We start from the raw sequence: 19820 nt of genomic DNA, 5'->3' as shown, positions 1-19820 counted from the left end.
AGGTGGCAGGGGCATTCTTCATCCCAAAGGGCATAACCCGGAACTGGTAGTGCCCATCTGGTGTGGAGAATGCTGACCTCTCTTTTGCCCCATCAGTCAAGGCGATCTGCCAGTACCCAGACGTTAGATCAAACGTACTAAGGTACCGGGCAGCCCCCAACCGATCTAGGAGCTCATCAGCTCTGGGGATGGGGTGCGCGTCAGTCTTGGTGACTGAATTGAGTCCTCGGTAATCCACACAGAACCGAAGTTCCGGTGAAGCACCAGGCGCTGCAGCCTTTGGGACCAAGACCACTGGGCTGGCCCAAGGACTGCTAGAGGACTCAACCACCCCTAAGGTAAACATTTTGGAGACCTCCTCCTTGATGTATGCTCTGACCTTGTCAGTCACTCTGTAAGCCTTGTGCTTGACAGGAGTGCTGTCCCCGGTGTCCACATCATGGACACACCACTGAGTGACACCAGGAATCAAGGAAAACAGATCAGGGAATTGTCCCAACAGTTGGCGACAATCCTGCTGCTGTTCAGGGGTCAGTGTGTCAGAGAGGACAACACCATCCACTGACCCATCTTGCTCTTTTGCAGACAGGAGGTCAGGAAGAGGCTCACTCTCCTCCTCCATTCCCGCATCTGTAGCTAGGAGCATGCCCACTTCGGACCTTTCTAAGTGGGGCTTTAAACAGTTGACATGCAGGACCCGCAAGGGGTTCCTGGGAGACTTCAAGTCCACCATGTAGGTGACATCGCTCTTTTTCTCCACAACCTCAAATGGTCCAGTCCACCTGTCCTTGAGCGCACAAGGTTCCACAGGGGACATGACCCAAACTTTCTGTCCAGGCTGAAGCTCTACCGAAGTGGCCTTCTGGTCGTACCACCGCTTCATCTCCTCCTGGCTGGCCTCCAGATTTGCCTGAGCAAGATCTCTGAAGCGCCTAGTCTGGTTCCTAAAGGCCAGCATGTAACTGTATACATCCTGGGGAGGTTTCCTGGGAGATTGCTCCCAGCCTTCTTTGACCAGACTCAAAGGTCCTCTTACCGGGTGACCATACAAAAGCTCAAAGGGGCTGAACCCTAGAGACTTCTGTGGCCCCTCACGGTAAGCAAACAACAGGCATGGCAAGAGGATGTCCCATTTACGCCTCATTGGTTCTTCAAGACCCATAATCATGCCTTTAAGGGTACGGTTGAATCTTTCAACCAAACCATTACCTTGGGGGTGGTAAGGAGTGGTGAACTTGTAAGTTACCCCACACTCCTTCCACAGAGACTTCATATAGTTGGAAATGAAGTTGGTGCCCCGGTCTGACACCACCTCTCTGGGGAACCCCATTCGGGAGAAAACACCCATCAGTGCCCGTCCCACCACGGGGGCCGTCATGGTTCTGAGAGGGATGGCTTCCGGGTACCGTGTGGCATGGTCCACCAAGACCAGGATGAACCTGTTGCCTAGGGCTGTCTTGGGGTCCAGGGGCCCAACACTGTCAATCCCCACCCGGTCAAAGGGGGTACTGACCACGGGAAAAGGTTGGAGGGGAGCCTTCTGCTTCCGCCCGCTTTTCCCACTTGCCTGGCAAGTTTGACAGGTCTTGCAATGGATATCTGTATCCCTTCTCATCTGAGGCCAATAAAAATGGGTGACAAGCCTGTCATAGGTCTTGTCCTGCCCCAGATGTCCAGCTAACGGAACGTCATGAGCCAAACCCAGTAGGAAGGCTCTGAAGCGCTGGGGTACCACCAGCGCACGGGCTGACCCAGGCTCAGCAGCCTTAGGCTCGCTATACAGGAGGTCGTTCTCCCAGTAAACAAAATGTGACCCTGACTGATCACCTGAGGTTTGGGCTGAGGCCTGCTGCCTCATACCCACAAGAGAAGGGCACACTTTCTGTTCTGCACAGAATTCCTCCCTGGAGGGACCACCATCCTGCTGCCAGTGAGTCAGCTCGGGCAGTTCTCCCAGTTCAGCAACTTGTTCCCCTGTGGGTTCCAGGGCATACCCCTCAAGGTCTGCCTCCTCCTGGACCACGGGAACTACGGGGGACGGTTTCCCGCGCCCCCTGCCTCTTCTCTTCACAGCTGGGTCCTGGGCCATACTTTCAGGCTCCAGAACCCCATCAACACCCTTACTTGCTGTCATGGATCGAGTGGTTGCACACACCCACTCTGGCACACCCAACATTTTCAAATGTGTCTCCCTCGCCACCTTAGCCCAAGGGGAGTCTTCTAAATCATTGCCCAGGAGACAATCAACAGGCATGGCGGGCCTTACAGCAACTTGAAGAGTACCTGAAACTCCCCCCCATTCAAAGGAAACTTGAGCTACCTCACACTCTCTCTGGGAGTTGTCAGCAGCTATCACGGGGTAGAATGCGTGAGGAACAACCTGCTCTCTGGACACCAAGTGACACTTGACAGCTGTCACACTCGCTCCGGTGTCTCTGAGAGCTTCCACTCTATGGCCATTAATGGTCACCCACTGCCTATATTTCTTAGTGTTACTAGGCAGCGGGGGTGGAGGGACCAATTCCATGTCTCCTAGAGAGACCAGGGACATCTCTGCGGGACCCTCCCCACCATGGGCAACCATCTCCTCCCCTCCCAGGGCTACACTCGCCAACTGACGGGGGCGGCACGTGGTGGTGCACTGGGTGGTGCACTAGAGTTCTTCAAGGGACACTGGGGATCATAAAACCGGTGTCCCACCTGCTTACAAGCGAAGCAGGTCATTGGGCCCCTATGAACAGGTTTACCTGTCGGGGCCTCTGATTTCTTCTCTGGGGGAGGCTGGGAACCCTTCCCTTGGTTCCCTTGGGGATTACTTTGGGGCCCTTTCTGGAACTCCCTCTGTTTACCCTTGTCCCCCCCACTCTTCTGCTGGGGACCCTGCCCACCTTTGGCTGAGTCTCCCACTGGACCCTTGTGGACCCTGGTACTGACCCAGCGGTCCGCCTCTTCAGCAAGTTTTCTAGGGTTAGATATCTTGCTATCAATAAGGTGCTGGCGCAGCTCTGGAAAACAGTTATTAGACAAGTGCTCCCAAGCAAACAAATCATAAAGAGCATCATAACTTTCCACTTTGCTGCCCTTTACCCAACCATCCATGGCTCTGCAAAAAAATGACACATATTCAACCCACGTAGTACCAGGCAACTTCTTACATTCTCTAAAGGCCTGTCTGTACTTTTCTGGGGTTAGGCCATACCTTAACATTAAAGCATCTTTCATATGAGCATAAGACATCCTATCCTCAACAGGCATGTCTAACAGGGTATCTCTTCCCTCATTCACAAAGCGACCCCACAACCCCGCTCCCCAATCCTTCTCAGGGACCCGGTGGGCCAACAATGCTAACTCATATGCTTTAAACCATTGACCAATATCCTCATTCTTCTGAAAATCTTTGATCACATCTTTGGGAAAATAAAACCTACTTTCTTCAGGCACAGATGGGATGCTGCCACCAGAGGGATTCAATTCTAACTCTTTAGCTTTGAGCTCCAACTCCCTCATCCTGGTATCACGCTCAAAAGCTAACTTCTCTCTTTCAAACTCTAACCTTTTGATCTCCATATCAGCTTCTCTCCTGCCTCTTGCATTCTCTATTTCCAACTGCCCATTTATCTTAAGTTTTGCCATTTCCATGTTGTAAGCTCGCTCTTTCTCCCTTTCTTCTCTTTCTTCAGGAGAGAGACCCTTGGAGGAAACACTGCTGCCAGGAGAGGACACATGACCATTCACTGGTACTTCCTCTTCCCCTTCCCCTGGCGGTACCACCACCGCATCAGAGGGATCTCTGGCCTTTAACCAGGCCTCCAATGCTTTGAGATAATTTTCTTTAACTTTGAGGCCTGTTGTAGGAACTTTAAATTGCTTACAAAAGGATTTCAGATCCTGTAACTTGTAATCCTTTATCTTGCTCCTATCAAACTCCTCCACAACAGCAACAGGGGCAGTGACTCCGGCATCACTCATGGTCAAAACTGGCAGTTTCAAAAATCAAGTTCCAGGAAAGCGGAGAACAAAAATAAAATATCCAACCAAAACAGATTGTGGCTGCGCTATGGTCTGCTTTCACTGTGTAGCGCACACTAATCACTGCACATGGGTCATAAATGCAAAGTTCAAATCCTCACCGCTGACCCACCAATGTTAGAAGCGGCTGTCTCTAGTTGGCAGAGGTATACACTTCTGACAAATAGGGACACACCTTTTCTAGTCAGGGCAAGGGGATCACACACTTAGATAACCCCTGCTCACCCCCTTGGTAGCTTGGCAAAGCAGACAGGCTTATCTCAGAGGCAGTGCGTTAAGCATTGATGACCACATACAGTAATAAAGTGAATACACTACAAATGGACACAACACAGTAGTATTATAAAAATAAGGATTTTTATATAAGGCTTAGCACAAGACCAAATAACGACAAAAATATACCACAATCTTAATAAATACTCTTGGAAGGAAAAATAATAGTTCAAGCGTAGTTTCTTCTTAGCACAAAGTCTTCAGTATCAAAAGCAACTCTTCTTCTCTAAAACACAGTTCTTGGCAACAATGTAACCCACACGGGAGTCACACGACGTCGAGGCAAAGATAATCCAAAGGTTCGGCGTCGACCGCGAGGAGCGCTACGTCGAGCCCGGAGTCGCACAGACCCCCACAACACAGTACCTTGGAAAAGTGAAGCACTCGCTGATCAGCGGCGTCGAGATGTCCGGCGTCGCGTCTTCGGCGTCGATCGGGCCTCTGCGTCGGGGCGATCTGCAGCGGCGTCGACCGAAGTCAGGCAGGAGCAGCGCTCACGAGGTGAAGCAGGATACGGCGTCGTCGATGTCGATGTTGCAAGAGTGAGCAGCGCTCACGGCGTCGAGAGGGCTCGAAGTCGATGCGATCAGCAGCGGTGCAGACACGAGGTCACTTGGAGCTGGAGCCGAACTCACTACTCACTGGCGTGGTTGCTGGCGTCGATCGGGCCCGGCGGCCGGCGTCGAGGAAGCGGGACACTGGAGCCGTTACTCACGATGTCGAGCTGGATTCGTCGGCGTCGAGATTGCTGGATTCTTTCAGAGGTGCTGGATTCACAAGTTCCAGCAAACAGCACTTTAAGCAGATGAAGTCCTTTAGCCCTGTGACTTCAACAGGAGACTGGCACTCTTCCAGCCCTTGGAGATTTTCTTAGCAAAGATTGAGAGTACCCACACAGTTCCTCTCTCCTGGTTCCTTGGCAAAAATAAAGAAGCAATGCAGGATTCCCCCAACAAACAGCACTCTGGCAGTAGGGGTAGGCAGTCCTTAGATCAGCAGGCTTCTTGTCCTTGGTTCAGGTTTCCTTGTCAGAAGTGATCTAAATTCTTGGTTCTTATACCCCTTTTTGGCTTTGATCCCTTTGTCCATGCAGGGGAATTTCCCCCTATCTTGGGTTTGTTGTGGGTGTTGCGAGGCCGAAGCACCTGGCCTATTCACTGTGCAGGGCAGAGTCTTCAGCCGCCCAGCAGGAGCGGAGCCAGCATTGTCACTGGCAGGGGCAGGGCCATCAGTTGCCCGGCAGGAGGTGGGCCAGGAAAGTCCCAGGCAGGCACAGAGTCATCAGCCGCCCGGCAGGGGGGCGGAGCCAGCATTGTATCAGGCAGGGCAGGCTATCAGGAGCTACTCTTCCCCTACTCTCAATGCAAATGTCCCACTCACCCCACACTGACTCATTCAGACCTCTGGAGCCACCCAGCTCCTGTCACACGCACACCCAAAAACCATCCACACAAACGGATGCGTTATTAAACCCTGAGTTCAGGGATACCAAACTCGACATTGCACCATGCTCCCCGAGCCCGCTAGGATTAGAGCATTAATAATCCTGGCAGCCCATTCTAACTGATGGAGAGCAGGTTACCTTACACTAGTGAGAAACGAACATGGCTGTAATTCACTATTAGGACATGCCAACCTTGTCAGGCTTGTCCTACCTTATGCTTACAATGCACCCTGCCCGTGGGCCTACCATAGGGGTGACTAACATGAAGTTAAGGGAAGGTTTAGGGACTGGCAAGTAGGTGTACTTGCGCAGTCTGCGTGACAGTGCCAGACTGCACGTGGTCTAGCAATGGTAGACCTTCAGACATACTTTTACTAGGCCGCTCTTGTGGGTGGCACAACACGGGCTGCAGGCCCACTAGCAGCATTTGTATTTACAAGCCCTGGCACTCCTGGTGCACTCTACTAGGGACTGACAGTAAACCAAATAAGTCAAACATGGAATTCAATCAATACAGCAATTTCACATAGGGAGCACTTGCACTGTGGCACTGATCAGCAGTGGCACAGTGCCCAAAGCATTTACCAGCAAAAACATCGTAAACAGAGGAGGCAAACAGAAAAAATGGAGGAGAGACTCATGCCAATGATGCCAGGTCTAACACCTATAAATTCAGATATGAACAAATAATCACCTCTTCTTAACTCAGCCTCTAATCTACATTTCTGAAATAAATAAGTTTTGTCGATAACCACTTTTTCAAATTTATATTTTACCATATGAATTGCTCTATACTCAGTACACAATGAAAACCATTCTAAGAGCTGCTGACTCTGATACCTCAGGTTCTTGGAGAACCTAAAAACCCTATATATCCCCTCGTGACCAAAAGAGTCCACAGGGTGTACCAGTCTAATGCTTTTGTGAATCAACCATAGTGACTAGAAGTTACAGATGAAAACTTTGCCACAAATCGCTAATTTTTCTTTTTTTTTATGTCAGCATTTAGTACCTTTGGGGAAACTTAGAGGGATCTACACAAATACATTTTTTATGTTATCTGCTTTTGAGAAACGTATAACTTACCGGCATCATCCATTGGATGCACATCTGTGTCCACCATAAACTAGAAGTAGGTTTAAAGTACAAAAATGTAGAAAAATTGGGGAAAATGGGCTACCTCTTAGAAAAATTCCAAAACTGTGGTAAGAAATCATTTTTGATACAGTTCTGTTTGCTCCTGAAAGCTGAGAAAAAGGTGGTTTTAGCAAAGCAAATGTTTTGTTGATGCAGTTTATTGCAGGACACTTTTTCCTGTTCTTTCCCCAATAAACATGTCTTGATCGCCCTACAAGGGAATCTACAAACCCTGGGTAAATTTAGAATTCCCACTATGTTTGGAAAAAGGGCAGCAAAATGGGCACCGCATATGAAGAAGTTATGGAGCCCTAAGTGGAAACTACCTTAAATGGGCAAAACAGGGCTCAGCACTGGGGTGACAAAGCCTCAGCTGTTCAGGGGAAAACAAAATGTGTTTACTGCACCACACTGTGACCCAAGTGGGATGTGCTTTTGTCATTGTTTTAATATCAGTATGCATTTGATTGTTGATACAGCACATGAAATATAAGCACTGTTTTACTTTCATTTTGAATTAGTACATACATTATAGAAATTAAATGCAGCCAGCCTAGCAAAATGCGAATGCTGGTACGCAGATACATTGAACATCAGAAAACTGTGCATAAACAAATTAATGCAGTATTCTATTGGGACTACGTGTTTGGAAGGAAATAAGAAGTGTTTTTTTTAATGTAGGAGGCAGCTGACATAGAAAGCTGTCAGTATAGTGTTTAATTTTAGTCAGTGGTTGCTGGTGGGACCCACCAACACACATTTTTTTGCATCTGCGCTTATTTTTTCCTCAGCAAAATTTGATTCAGTGCAAGAGGGAAAAAACACAAACACAGCAGATTTTGAGTTGCTTTCATGTGCGCAGAATCACAATTGAATTTGTGTGGAAACAGGTCATGTTAAGCTTTTTGCCTGAAATATCATTTTGAAAAGTTGCTAACTTAAAACATTTCCTGGCCAGGCTTAGGGACTGTTGGTTTAGAAGTCTTCACAGTGCTGCTTTTAATTAAACATTATTTTCACTAAGTACCACTCATATTTCTTCATGGCCCTGTCACTGCTGCTACTTATCGATTATAGCCACACAGTGTTTCGGCTGGCCAATATTACGTGTGCCCCGTTCAGCAGTTTTATAAATATACCACTCTATGAAGGGCTTATCACCTTTAAACAGTAAATTAAAAGAATAAAAGGGCTACTACATCATATGATGTGATGTACGTTTGCTTGTATGAGCTGCATCAGGGTCATGATGCATATGTGCTCATACTTGGTGGCACATCCTTGAGTACATATCATCATACTAATATTATTATTATTTTTTGCTTATGATGTTCATATACGGAGATATACATGCTCCAGTTTGCTGTTTGAGTTCCCCTCCCGTATTATGACTTGTCCCTTAGTTAGAACACAAATATACTTGTATAACCAACCCAGTTAGTCAAGAAAGGTAGAGTTACTTTGGCGGCCTCTTTTGAAAGTAGTGGTAGGGCGGGGGTAGGTGGGGACTTGATTTAAAAAAATTAATATTTAATGTTCACTTACCTGATGGGCTACTGCTTCTCCTCTGCCCAACGCAGGACAGGAAACACACAGGCTCCCAGACTCCGCTGAGACAATCACGACGCTGCTGTCATCAGCATGACAGCAACATCGTGATTGGTCTGACCGACCTGGTTGTGGGAGCCGATTCATGTACTCCACCTGGCTATGCAATGCAGCCGGGTGGAGAACATCCTAAGTATGCCTGCTGGTTTGGTCGACCCAAGACGGCCTTCCAAACCGTCATGTGAACTTAAGTGCACATTATACCACTCTTCCTCCCTATCCGTGACACAGCCCAGCCCTGCACTGTTCCGGCTCGATGGAGAAAAATAAAATGATAATAACGCAAATGTTTTTAACGTTCCTTTTACACTCTGTGAGGTGACGCTCCCTCACCTTGCCAGAAGAGCCGCTGCTGAAGAGTTATGAAAACAAGTTATCATAGTATAAGGCATAGATTGCCAGTATCTAGAGATTAAGGGATGCTTGAAGTAGGATCTAAAGCACTGGAAGCTAGAACTAACAGGACTAAATGCATATTTCTTTATTAAGTAGTTGCGCAACTATATATGTTGACCGAGGAAATGCTTTATTTGAGGGGTGTCACTTAAATAAATACTGCCTATTTGCAAGGTGAACTATTAAGGGGAAGAGATAATTAGCGAGTTTTTCCCAATGTTGCGATGAAAAATGTGGAAGCCTACGATGTGGGTGCAATTAACACTTATAGAAGGTGCTGCTGTTCTCTCTGTGGAACAGAATCAGCACTTTGCAAGAGTGGTGCCCTGCTAGCAACGTCTGGTTAATAAAAGCAGCCTTCCACAGTATTGGTACAGTTTAATCAGCATAAACATATCTGCAGGGATTGAATACTTATAATGAGACAGTTACAGAACTTTTCTGGTAGGAAGCCATGCTTTCAAAAGGAACATTAGCAACCCCTTCTCTGCAGAACATGTAGACTTCAAATGGGACAGTACCAGTGTTTTTAGAAGTAAGCAGAAATTTAGTAGTTTGATAATTGCATCCATTGATGGTGGCTAGCCTTTGGAACTTAGGGGGTTATTACGAAGTCCGCCCGCCATTGTAGCTGTGTTTGGACCTGCCCTCCAGACATGCGGCGGTCCCACCACTGCGATTAGGATGTGCCTGCCACACTGGCAGACGCATCCTGGGCTTTTTACAATGCGGGCGGTGCTGCTGGCTGCAGCAACCCACGCAATGTCAAAAGTGCGTGCACCGCATTTCCCTGCACTCCGTGGCATGCACTACGCAGTGCCTGCCACTTGGTGCTTGGAAATGAGGGGTGTACCATGGGTACCCCTAGTGCAGTGACACTCCTCCACACAAGGGGGGACCACAATGTGCCCCCAAACTCAATCGCACCCAGCCTTTCCATGACGGCATTGCCGCCATGCAAAGGCCTTTTTGGACCCACATCCTAATGTGGTGGAAGGTGCCTGCTAGGCACTGCCACCATATTAGTGACACTGCTCCGTCCGCCACGCAATCGGTACAATTGCCTTTGGCGGTGAAGCTGCGGACAGACTTTGCGTCCACGGCAGTATTCACCGCCATCCTAATTTGGTGGTGGGTAAATCGCTATGTGATGGCGGAAGGACCCCCTTCGATATTATATGCAATTCTTTTCTATTCATAGTCAAACCCATGAGGTAGATCTGAATTTAGCTCTTTCTATTACATAAAAGGTATTAGATTTCAGTAAGATTAACAGTGATATTTTCCCCACCTATGAAGATTATGGGGCACATGCATCAAGATAAGAAATTGCGATTAGTTAATAGCGGGTTTTATGGAATCCCTATTTAGGGGTCGCAATTCTGCATGTAGGAATTGCAAAATAAATAGCGATTCCTGCACATTCCCTAATAGCAAATCTCAATTTGCGATTCGCTATAAGGGAATGCATTCCCATGTGAAAGCATTTACAATTTGCAATTACTAACAGGTAATCGCAAATTTCAAATGCAATTGCAAGGGTGCTGCCCCCATGGTGCACCCTCAAAAAATGTAAGTGTGCACCTGTGGCGCACACCTATGCCCTAAGGGCATGTGCATGTGCCACATGGCACTTTGAAAAATTCAATTTTGTGAATTTCTTTTAAGGATTTGCAAATTACTATCAACTTAAAGTTGATGATAATTTGCGAATCCTTAATACAAATTAACATTTTTAAAATGCTTCATGCATTGCATGTACGGAATTGCAAATTGCGATTCCCTAAATGCATTTGCGAAATAGGTAATCGCAATTTTTCGAATACCTATTTTGCGAATGTATTGAGGTTTGAGGCATCAGAAATGGCTTTTAACCATTCGCAAATGGGACCGGAAAAAAGCTTGTTGCATGTGCCCCTAAGTCATTTTGGAAAGGGAAGCGGGAGAAGATAAGGTCAGCACAACGCGCAGAAGGCGGAAATAACATGAAATCTCTTCAGTACCTTTTCATTCAGCAACATCCTAGTTTCTATCCTGCATTTTGTCAAATGGGAGCATGATTCTGGTATGGGTGTACCTACTGCAGCATTCAAGCCATTGAAAGTAAACATTTTTTCATAAATATTTGCTGTTAGAAATTGGGTTTCAGGTTGACAGAGTTATGCACCCTGTCCAAACAGGCACCACAATCTTAGTCAGGGTTATGTCATTAACACAATCTGTACATTAACCTGTGCTCTTCCTCTGGTAGCTTGGCACAGAGCAGTCAGGATTAACTAAGAGGCAATGTATAAAGTAGATATGCACACAACACACAGTAACATAGCAAAAACACCTCAAATGGACTCCACACCAGTTTATAAAAAATTACCATTTTTTGTTGTGTAAACCAAGAACAGAACAACAAAAATCCAATAAGCAGAAGTTAAAAATATTAATTTTTAAAGAATACATGTTTTTTTTTTTGTCCTCATTTTCCACCATGGTTTCAAAGATGACAGGTACCAATGGACTCAGATACTGCCTGTACCAACACCCTTCAGCATACAAGAGCCATTCAGGACCCATACATTGAATCCAATAAAAACGTGGAAAGTGCTGCCATCGTAGCTAGGGAGCCGACCCTGAGCCAAGCATGTACTGAGGGTGAAAACCACAGCAGCTTAATCATTGGACCGGGGAAAAAAAAAACAAAAGAAAGAAAAAAGAAAAAAAAAACCGGTTAGTTAATTCCATTTAAGCATATGCCAAAAAGCCCTTTTATTCCGGTTCCCGGTTCTGACCAAGTCAAGTTTGGATACTTGTAGAACTGACACTCTCCAATCTGAGAATGTAGGTGGATGGTGATCTTTCCACTTTTTGCAGATTTCTCTCCTAGCCAATAAAATTGAGTAAAAGAGTAGGTTTTTCGCAGGATTCCGCACTTCATCCATTACTCCCATAATTGCTAGAGGAAGATCGATTGAGATTTGCTGGCCCATAGATGATGTAAGTACTTTACTAATGGTGTCCCAGAAAGCACTGATAGAGGGGCATTCAAAGAACATATGGGCATCATTGGCATTTACTAAGCTGCATCTAGCACATGCCACAGAGGAACCTTGAACAAATTTTGCCAACCTATTTGGAGAATAGTATGCTCTGTGAAGCGTGTACAGATGATTCCTGCGCAACCATGCGGGTTTCACAATATCCCATAAGACCCTGAATGAGAATCTACCATATTGCTACAGGCTAAAGAGGAGCCCCACAACAGCTCGGGTAGTTGGAATTCCCCTTCAGACTCCTCTAGTATCAGATTGTACCACAGCGATATTTCTTTTTTGCCTGGTGGTTTGTCCAAAAGTAAAGTTTCCAGTTGGTTGCCACCCCCAACTGGAGCTCCCCTTCGACCTAAAGCCTGCATAGAATGGGACTGTGCCCAACTGGCTATTTGGATGTATTTAAATTTAGAGAGATTAGATCCTGTTTTATCTTTTAGGGTTTCCCAAGGTAATAAATTACCCTCCACAAAGATGTCTCCCCATGTCTCAAGCCCACCATCTCGCAAGGGTGCAGCTAAACTATCTTCCAGCCAGCCAGGGTTCCCCGGGGACCCCATAATGGGGTTCTACTAGAAAAATATCCCAGTTTTGTCAGATTCCTCACCTTGCACCATACTCTTGCCATCCCCTGTAGAACCTTCAATTTGATTTTTTTAAAGAACTTTGGGTTTCCGAACTTAAATAGAAAACCTGACTGTGCTGCTGCTTCCCCCCTAAGCATGGCTGAAAACATATAGCCAACCCCTTGACCTGTCGCCATCTTTAATGACATTCGAGCATGGCTCAGTTGGAATGCCCATGCATATGTTTGCAAATCAGGGGCAGCCAACCCCCCTTTTTCCCTTCTGCGCCTAAGCTTTTTCCAGGCAATCCTTGGGATATGTTTTGCCCAAATGAAAGACGTTATATCTCCCTGTAACTTAGAAATACCTACAGAATCAAAAAAAGAGGAATGGTATTAAAAAGAAAAGATACCTTCGGCAAAATAGTCATTTTAACCAAATTAACCCGACCCAGCAAAGATAGTGGAAGATACGTCCAAGACTGCATGAGTAAACGGCATTCCCTAGCAACGGCTGAAAAATTGATTGTAGCTAGTTTGTTAATATCTTTAATAATGTTTAGGCCGAAATATCTCAGACTAGATGAGAGTTGAAACCCCATCTTGCAATCTCCATCATTCCAGACCATTACCTCGGTCTTTGAGGCGTGAACTTCGTAACCAGATATTTCCCCGAACTCTAAGGCCAGTTTAATGATTGCTGGAAAAGCTGAGCGTATATCTGTGGAGAATATCAAAATATCGTCAGCATAGAGTGCTATTTTCCTTTCCCACCCCTCAAAAACAAATGGTTTAATAGATTCCTCACCCCTCAACAACTGGGCAAAGGGCTCTATATAGAGGTCAAACAAAAGGGGGGAAAGAGACCAGCCCTGGCGTGTTCCCCTTGTGATGGGGAAGGGGTCAGCTAGTTCACCATTCACTAACACCCTGGCTGATGGATTCGAGTAAAGAAGACTAATGGCTCGGCTAAAGCTGTCTCCAATATTGAACTTATCCAAGACCCCCGACAGGTATGACCAATTCACCCTGTCGAAGACCTTGGTAGCATCCAGCGTCAGAACTGCCAGTGGAAGAGAATATATTGTCGCCATATCTATGGCTCCTATCAAGTCATAGGTCAATTCATACAGTTGCCGATCTCTTACAAATCCTTTCTGGTCCCGATGTAAGATGTCTGGTGCCACTATACTAAGTCTCTTTGCTAGAACTGTGGAAAAGATCTTATAATCCACGTTCAGAAAGGATATAGGCATATAAGACCCACAGGAGGTTGCAGACTTCCCTGCTTTTAAGATTAGTGTGATGGAAGCACTATCCCAAGACACAGGGGGAGATATTCCATCCTGCAATATTTGGTTTAATAACATTGTAAGAAAGGGGACAGTTACCTGTTTCAGGGCCCTATAAATTTCAATTGGTAGACCGTCTGGACCGGCTGCTTTCCCCTTCTTGCCGTGTAGAATAGCAGCTTTAACCTCCTCATCTGTGATGGTTTTATCCAGGGAAGCCCGTTGCTCCTCAGATAGTTTTGGAAGGGGTATCTTTCTTAACCAACTCTCCATTTTTTCTTTGTCCAGGATTTTATCTTCCTGATAGATTGACTGGAAGAAATCTCTAACGATTCTCCTAATATCAGAATCTGATGTATAAGATATATTCTCATGGACCACTGAGTTGATGTTATTACGGCACAAGTCCGTCTTTGCTTTCCAGGCCAAAAGTTTTCCAGCTCCCTCCCCAAACTCAAAATGAGCCAACTTGCTAGCATCCCATTTCTCTTGCAGACGTTGATTAAGCTCTGATCCCATTTGGCCTTTTAAGGTTACGAGATTATTACTAAGTATTTGTGTTGGTATACCTGTAGGAGCTGGTCAATCTCAATTTGGGTTTTCAATATATCAGCCTCTAAGCTAGCTATTTCTTCTCTATACCTCTTCTTACGGAAAGAAACTTTACTGGTAATAATTCTGCGTAAAAAGGCCTTATAGGAATCCCATACGATCCCCAAAGCGGCTGATCCCACATTACGCTGCAAGAAATGCTGGGATTCCACATTTAGAAAAGATATATCCTCTGATGCTGATAAAAACGAACGATCAAAAGACCAAGCTCTAGAGGCCATTGGGAACCCCTCAAGATCTATAAATACTGCGGAGTGGTCTGATAGATGGGATGGAAGATAGCGGATAGCTTTTACACATTCTACCAGCCTATGATTAACTTGAATAAAATCTATCCTTGACTGGTGATGGTATTTATGGTTTCGGTACGAAACCCCCTGTCTCTTTCCGACCCTATCCCTCCAAACATCCACTAAGCCATATTGTTTCATAGCTCTAAGAAGAAACTCTCGGGTTATAGAGAGGGCAAGAGGTCGGCTATTTGGAGACTTGTCTAGAACCGGATCCAAAACTATTTTGAAGTCCCCCGCCAGGATTACTGGTTCCAGGAAGGACAAAAGATGTTGAAATATAGTTTTTAAGACAAAGGGATCATCTATGTTAGGGCCATAGTAGCCTAGAATCGTAGTTTGTACTCCAGCAACTATTACTGTTGCGATGATCCATCTGCCACTAGGGTCCACAATTTTCGATATTAATTTTACCTTGACAGGTCTTTTAAAAAAGATCGTTACGCCTCTGGTGTTAGTTGATTGCGTAGTTGAAATGGAGAGATCAATCCATCTATTTTTCTTCACCAATAATAGTATTTCAGCCTCCGTTAGATGTGTCTCATCAGAATCTCATAAATATTGCATGATCTTATCTGCCCTAGGTCTGGTGCGGAAGCCATTCACGTTCCAAGAGATGATCTTCACACTATTCATTGAAGAAAGACTGAACCACCCCCAACACACACCCATCAGCCGGGTGCTCAACTCTCAGACCTAGTCGTAAGACATCTTTGCTACCATTTGTAAATCTGGACCGAAAATGACGATTGTGTAAGCAGAAAATGAGGTTTTTCTTGTTACTGCCCCCCCCTGTGCCCAACCCAACCCCCCCCACGGGAAACCCTTGCCCTATCTATACGGAACAAGTCCAGAAGCAGTGCTCCACCCTCACAACTCCCCCAAAAATTTAAGCGAGGACAACTACAATCAAAGAAGATTGTACTTATTGTACTTATTTCTTAATTTTTTTTTCCATTTTCACCCTTTTTTTAAAACCTTTTTTTCCCCCCATTTCTTCCCTTGTGTCCCTTCTTTTTTTCCCCGCTATTCCTAATTCTACATTACGTACTTCTTACACCCTTTTTTTTCCCCCTTCCAGTCCATTTTCATCTAATTCAAATGCCCCCCAAGTAAGAAGGAGTATTATAATAGCAGAGAGACAGAAAAGAAAAGGAAAGCCCAAATGCATCTTAAAAACAGCAATTTCATTGGCCTCAGCCCAGAGAACCCAGAGAACCCCTAGCTCCTAGCTCCTTCCTTTGATCCTATGATGAGTAATAACTCATCCGCCTCTTGCACAGACCTGATATTAAACATTTTGTTGTTGTGCATAATTCTCAGTGTGGCAGGAAACTTAAGTTGGGCAGAGGCACCTGCATCTCTAAATGCCTCCAGACGCCTGCCAAGCTCCCACTGCTTGTCTAGGGTAGCCCTAGATAGGTCTGACCTAATTTGAAAATGGAACCCTTTGCCTGCCAAAGTTTTTTGTTTTAGGGCTAGGTTTAGAATACTTTCTTTGAGAGTGTAGGTATGAAAGTTCACCAAGATTTTTTGAGGCTTTTCTCTCTGAGGGTTTTTCCTAAAAGGATCTCTATGCACACGTTGGATGTCCTTATACAGGTCTTCAGTAGACACCTCCAAACTTAATGATTCCTTTAGAAGAGAAAGAATATATTGTTTAATGTCGGAACTCTCACTTCCCTCTGGGACATTCAAGATGCGGAGATTGCTTCGCCTAGAGTTATTCTCTAGCGTCTCCATCCTCTCGGCCATTACAAGATCTTCTTTCCTTAACTTAGAGATATCACATTTGGCCTGATCATGATGTAAAGATAATCCTGCGACTGTCTCTTCAAGCACTGATGTTCTGGCGTATAAACCATCGATTTTATTGTCTAGATATTCACAATAGTTCCTTATCTCTAATTGGTTCGCTTTGGAGGCTTCAAACCCATTCTTTATATCGGCTGACAAAGCCAAAAACATAGACTGCAATGAGGTGGTCATAGGGCCATCTGTTTCTTTCCGCTGGGATAGTTCTTGTGAGGAGTCTAAATTTTTTTGTGACTCTATTACCCTAATCTCAGATTGAGCACAAATGCCTTCTGGTAGTATAAGGTGCGGAGGTATAGGATCAGAGAAATCAGCTGACTCCATGTTGTCCACTACTTGAAGAGGCAGCCCTCTCGCTACAACTGTAAAAAGAGTCTCAGCACCGACTTCAACGATAGAAGAAGAAGGTAAACCCTTTGCACTAGCCCCGTTCGCCCCAGCCCCAGCTGCATCCAACTCTTGACACCCTGAAGCATCGGACTGTGCCATATCCCCCTCCTCAGAGAGGTGCACAATTTGTGGGATAGCCTTAAAGTAGGAGCGCAAAGATGGGGTTATTTTGGAACCAATGCCAACATTTGAGGTAGGACCCCTTGTTGTTTGGGTTTTGGATCGCTTAGTTTTAATTTCTGCGCTCAGATATGAGGAGGTCGTCTTTGCTTTTATTGCCCCAATATCCCGGCTAGTAAATACGCTTGACTTTAATGGAAGAGGCTTAAAAAGTAAGCTGGGAGATGGTACCGGACTCACGATTAAATCACTAGCACAGACGTTATTATCAGCGCTTTTAAACTCTGTGCCCTTTTTTTACCTCTTTTACCTCTTTTTTTGTTGAAGCTGGTACTGGTACAACTTTGAAGGGGTTTTTAACAGCCACCGCACCTTCCACTATCTCGGAGCCGCCCTTACCCACTGGATTACCAACCGGCTTGCCTTGGCTTTCCTGCTGTTCCTCCGAGCTCCACTGAAAGTCAGCACCAATCTCCGCTGCTTTCCCCAAGCCGATTTTTCCAACACAGCTGCCAGCCCCGCGAGAAGCGTGCAGAAGGCTCCGGAGCTGCCGCCCCCTCCTTAGCTCCAGGGCGGTCCGGGACCAACTCAGCAGACCTGGCCGAACCGAAGGTGAGCCTGCAGCGTTTCCCGCAGTCAACAGCCGCACTCCAACTGACCCCCACGAGCCAAAAGGGAGGAGGGGAAAACACTCATCCACACACATAGAAGGTGCAGGATGCCAAGACGCCGAAACGCCGTAATGCCGAGATGCCAAGCTGCTGAAAACGCTAAGACGTCCACAAGCGCCGGTATGCCCGGGCCTCGGAAGAACCAAACACTACACCAGACCGGACCGGGAGAAAAACAATTACCGGGCTGTCTTCCCCACTTTTTACTGCTCAAATCGAGATTAGGATGTGCTAACTTCAAGTCCTCAAAAACACAGCATTCCTATTGAAGTTGGGAGCGCAGAGCCGGAGCACCACGGCAGCTCAGCTTGCTGCCGCCATGTTTCCCCAATGAAACATACATGTTTTTGTAGTGCTTAGAAACAGATAGCACCAACTGGGGCAATCTGGTCGCACTTGACCATGGCAAATCCAAAAGATCAGGCCGACCACAATGGAACACAGGTCGGATACAGGAACCAGGCTTGGCCCGCTGAACAGTACCCTGATTGTGTCAACATCGAAGATGGTGCATGGATCAAGAGAGGCAATGCGTTGCTGTCAATCTCACGGATGGGACAATGCTTCGGTTCGCAAAGTGGACGATGCTCCTAGAGTCAAAATGCGATGAACATTAGGGAGATGCATTGTCATTGAACCTCTGGGCTGTAGGCAATGCATGCCGCACCATGTGATGCATGCAGCACAATGCAATGTGTTGGTGCTGAGCCATTCAAATTTGGGGATGCATCCGAATCAGGGGACAATGCGTCATTCTGTCATCGATGCAGTGTCTACTGTTCATGCAGCAATAGCGATACATCAGTTTCAAAGAAAATGCACTGGTTCCAATCTGCACAATGTTGTCGATGTATAGATTTTCTGGGTTGCAGCACAGAAAACTCAATTTCGGGAGTCCAGGACAGAAGTGACCCCATTTGGCAGAGCAGGGCTCAGAGTAGACAGAGTCCAGGTGCTGGTTGCAAGTTGCAGGATGAAGTCTTTGATATCCCTGAGACTTTAGAAAAAGGAGGCAAGCCAACAAGCCCTTGGAGATACTTTGGTTCTGGGATGTAGAGATGCAGGTCCAGTCCTTCTCGCTTACAGGCAAGAAGCAGCAGGCAGCAGGTCAACACAGCAAATCACTTCAGCAAAGTGACAGAACAGCAGTCCTTTTTCCTGGTAGAATGTCCTCAGTTCCAGAGGAGTTCTGAAGTGGTGATGCTTGAGGTCCATAACATATACCCAGTTGTATTTTGAAGTGGGGGAGACTTCAAAGAAAGGCCTTCAAAGTGCACAGAGTACCTTCACTTTCAGCCCTGGCTCCAGACTCACTACACGGGGTATGTATTCCTTTGTGTTGGGACAGACACAGCCCATTCAGGTATAAGTGTGAGCTCCTCCCTCTCATCCTGCCCAGGATGGCCCATCAGGATGTTTTTGGCCCATTAGTCACACCTAATCTCCCAATGTGAGCGGTAGTCTGGAGGAAATGCACAAAGCCCAGCTGTCACCAACACTAGATGTGTATTCAGAGACAGACAGCAGGCACCAAATGGTTACAGTAAGAAAATGCCAATTTTCTAAAAGTTCAACCAAACAAAGGGGTTAGGCTCAGTGAAGTCAGTCAGGTGAGCCATCAAAACAGTAACCAACACCAACTATGCCAAAACTGACTACTTTTACAGTTAAATTATTTGTGGCCTCTTTAACCAATGAAGACGATCACCATTATTTTCCATGTTTTTGTATACAAAAATCCCCATCTTAAATGTTGTAGACAAAAGAAACACATACAAAATTGGATTGAACACAGTAATATTACTTTACCCAACACCCAATAAAAAATAAAATCACTACAGCAGATACAAAAAAGAAACACAATTGGCAAATAATGTAAAACAAAAATAACATTACAAAAAATACAATGAATAATGCCAGTTCTTATTTTTCAAAAGTCCAAAACCGGAGAAAACAGCAATTAACAGAAATTATCAAAAACACAATAATTTACATGGATACGTGTTGCTCTGTTTATAAATGGACAATGCACCTCTAGAGAAACATAACTTCTAAAGCCAGGTTACTGAATTAAGTAGAAGTATATTACTCTTTATAGTTTCCAGGTACGCAGTATTACTCCTTCAGATGAAAAACA

At 45.7% G+C, this 19820-nt stretch overlaps 1 long non-coding RNA gene across 1 annotated transcript in view; it reads right to left on the bottom strand.

The window, feature by feature from the left end:
• Window positions 1–19820, bottom strand: part of LOC144821788 (uncharacterized) — a 260761-nt gene that overhangs the window by 128270 nt on the left and 112671 nt on the right. The window lies entirely within an intron of this gene.

Source organism: Lissotriton helveticus, chromosome 2_2, assembly GCF_964261635.1.
Source record: "Lissotriton helveticus chromosome 2_2, aLisHel1.1, whole genome shotgun sequence".
Classification (NCBI taxonomy): Eukaryota; Metazoa; Chordata; class Amphibia; order Caudata; family Salamandridae; genus Lissotriton; species Lissotriton helveticus.
This window is presented reverse-complemented; position numbering and strand designations above follow the sequence as displayed.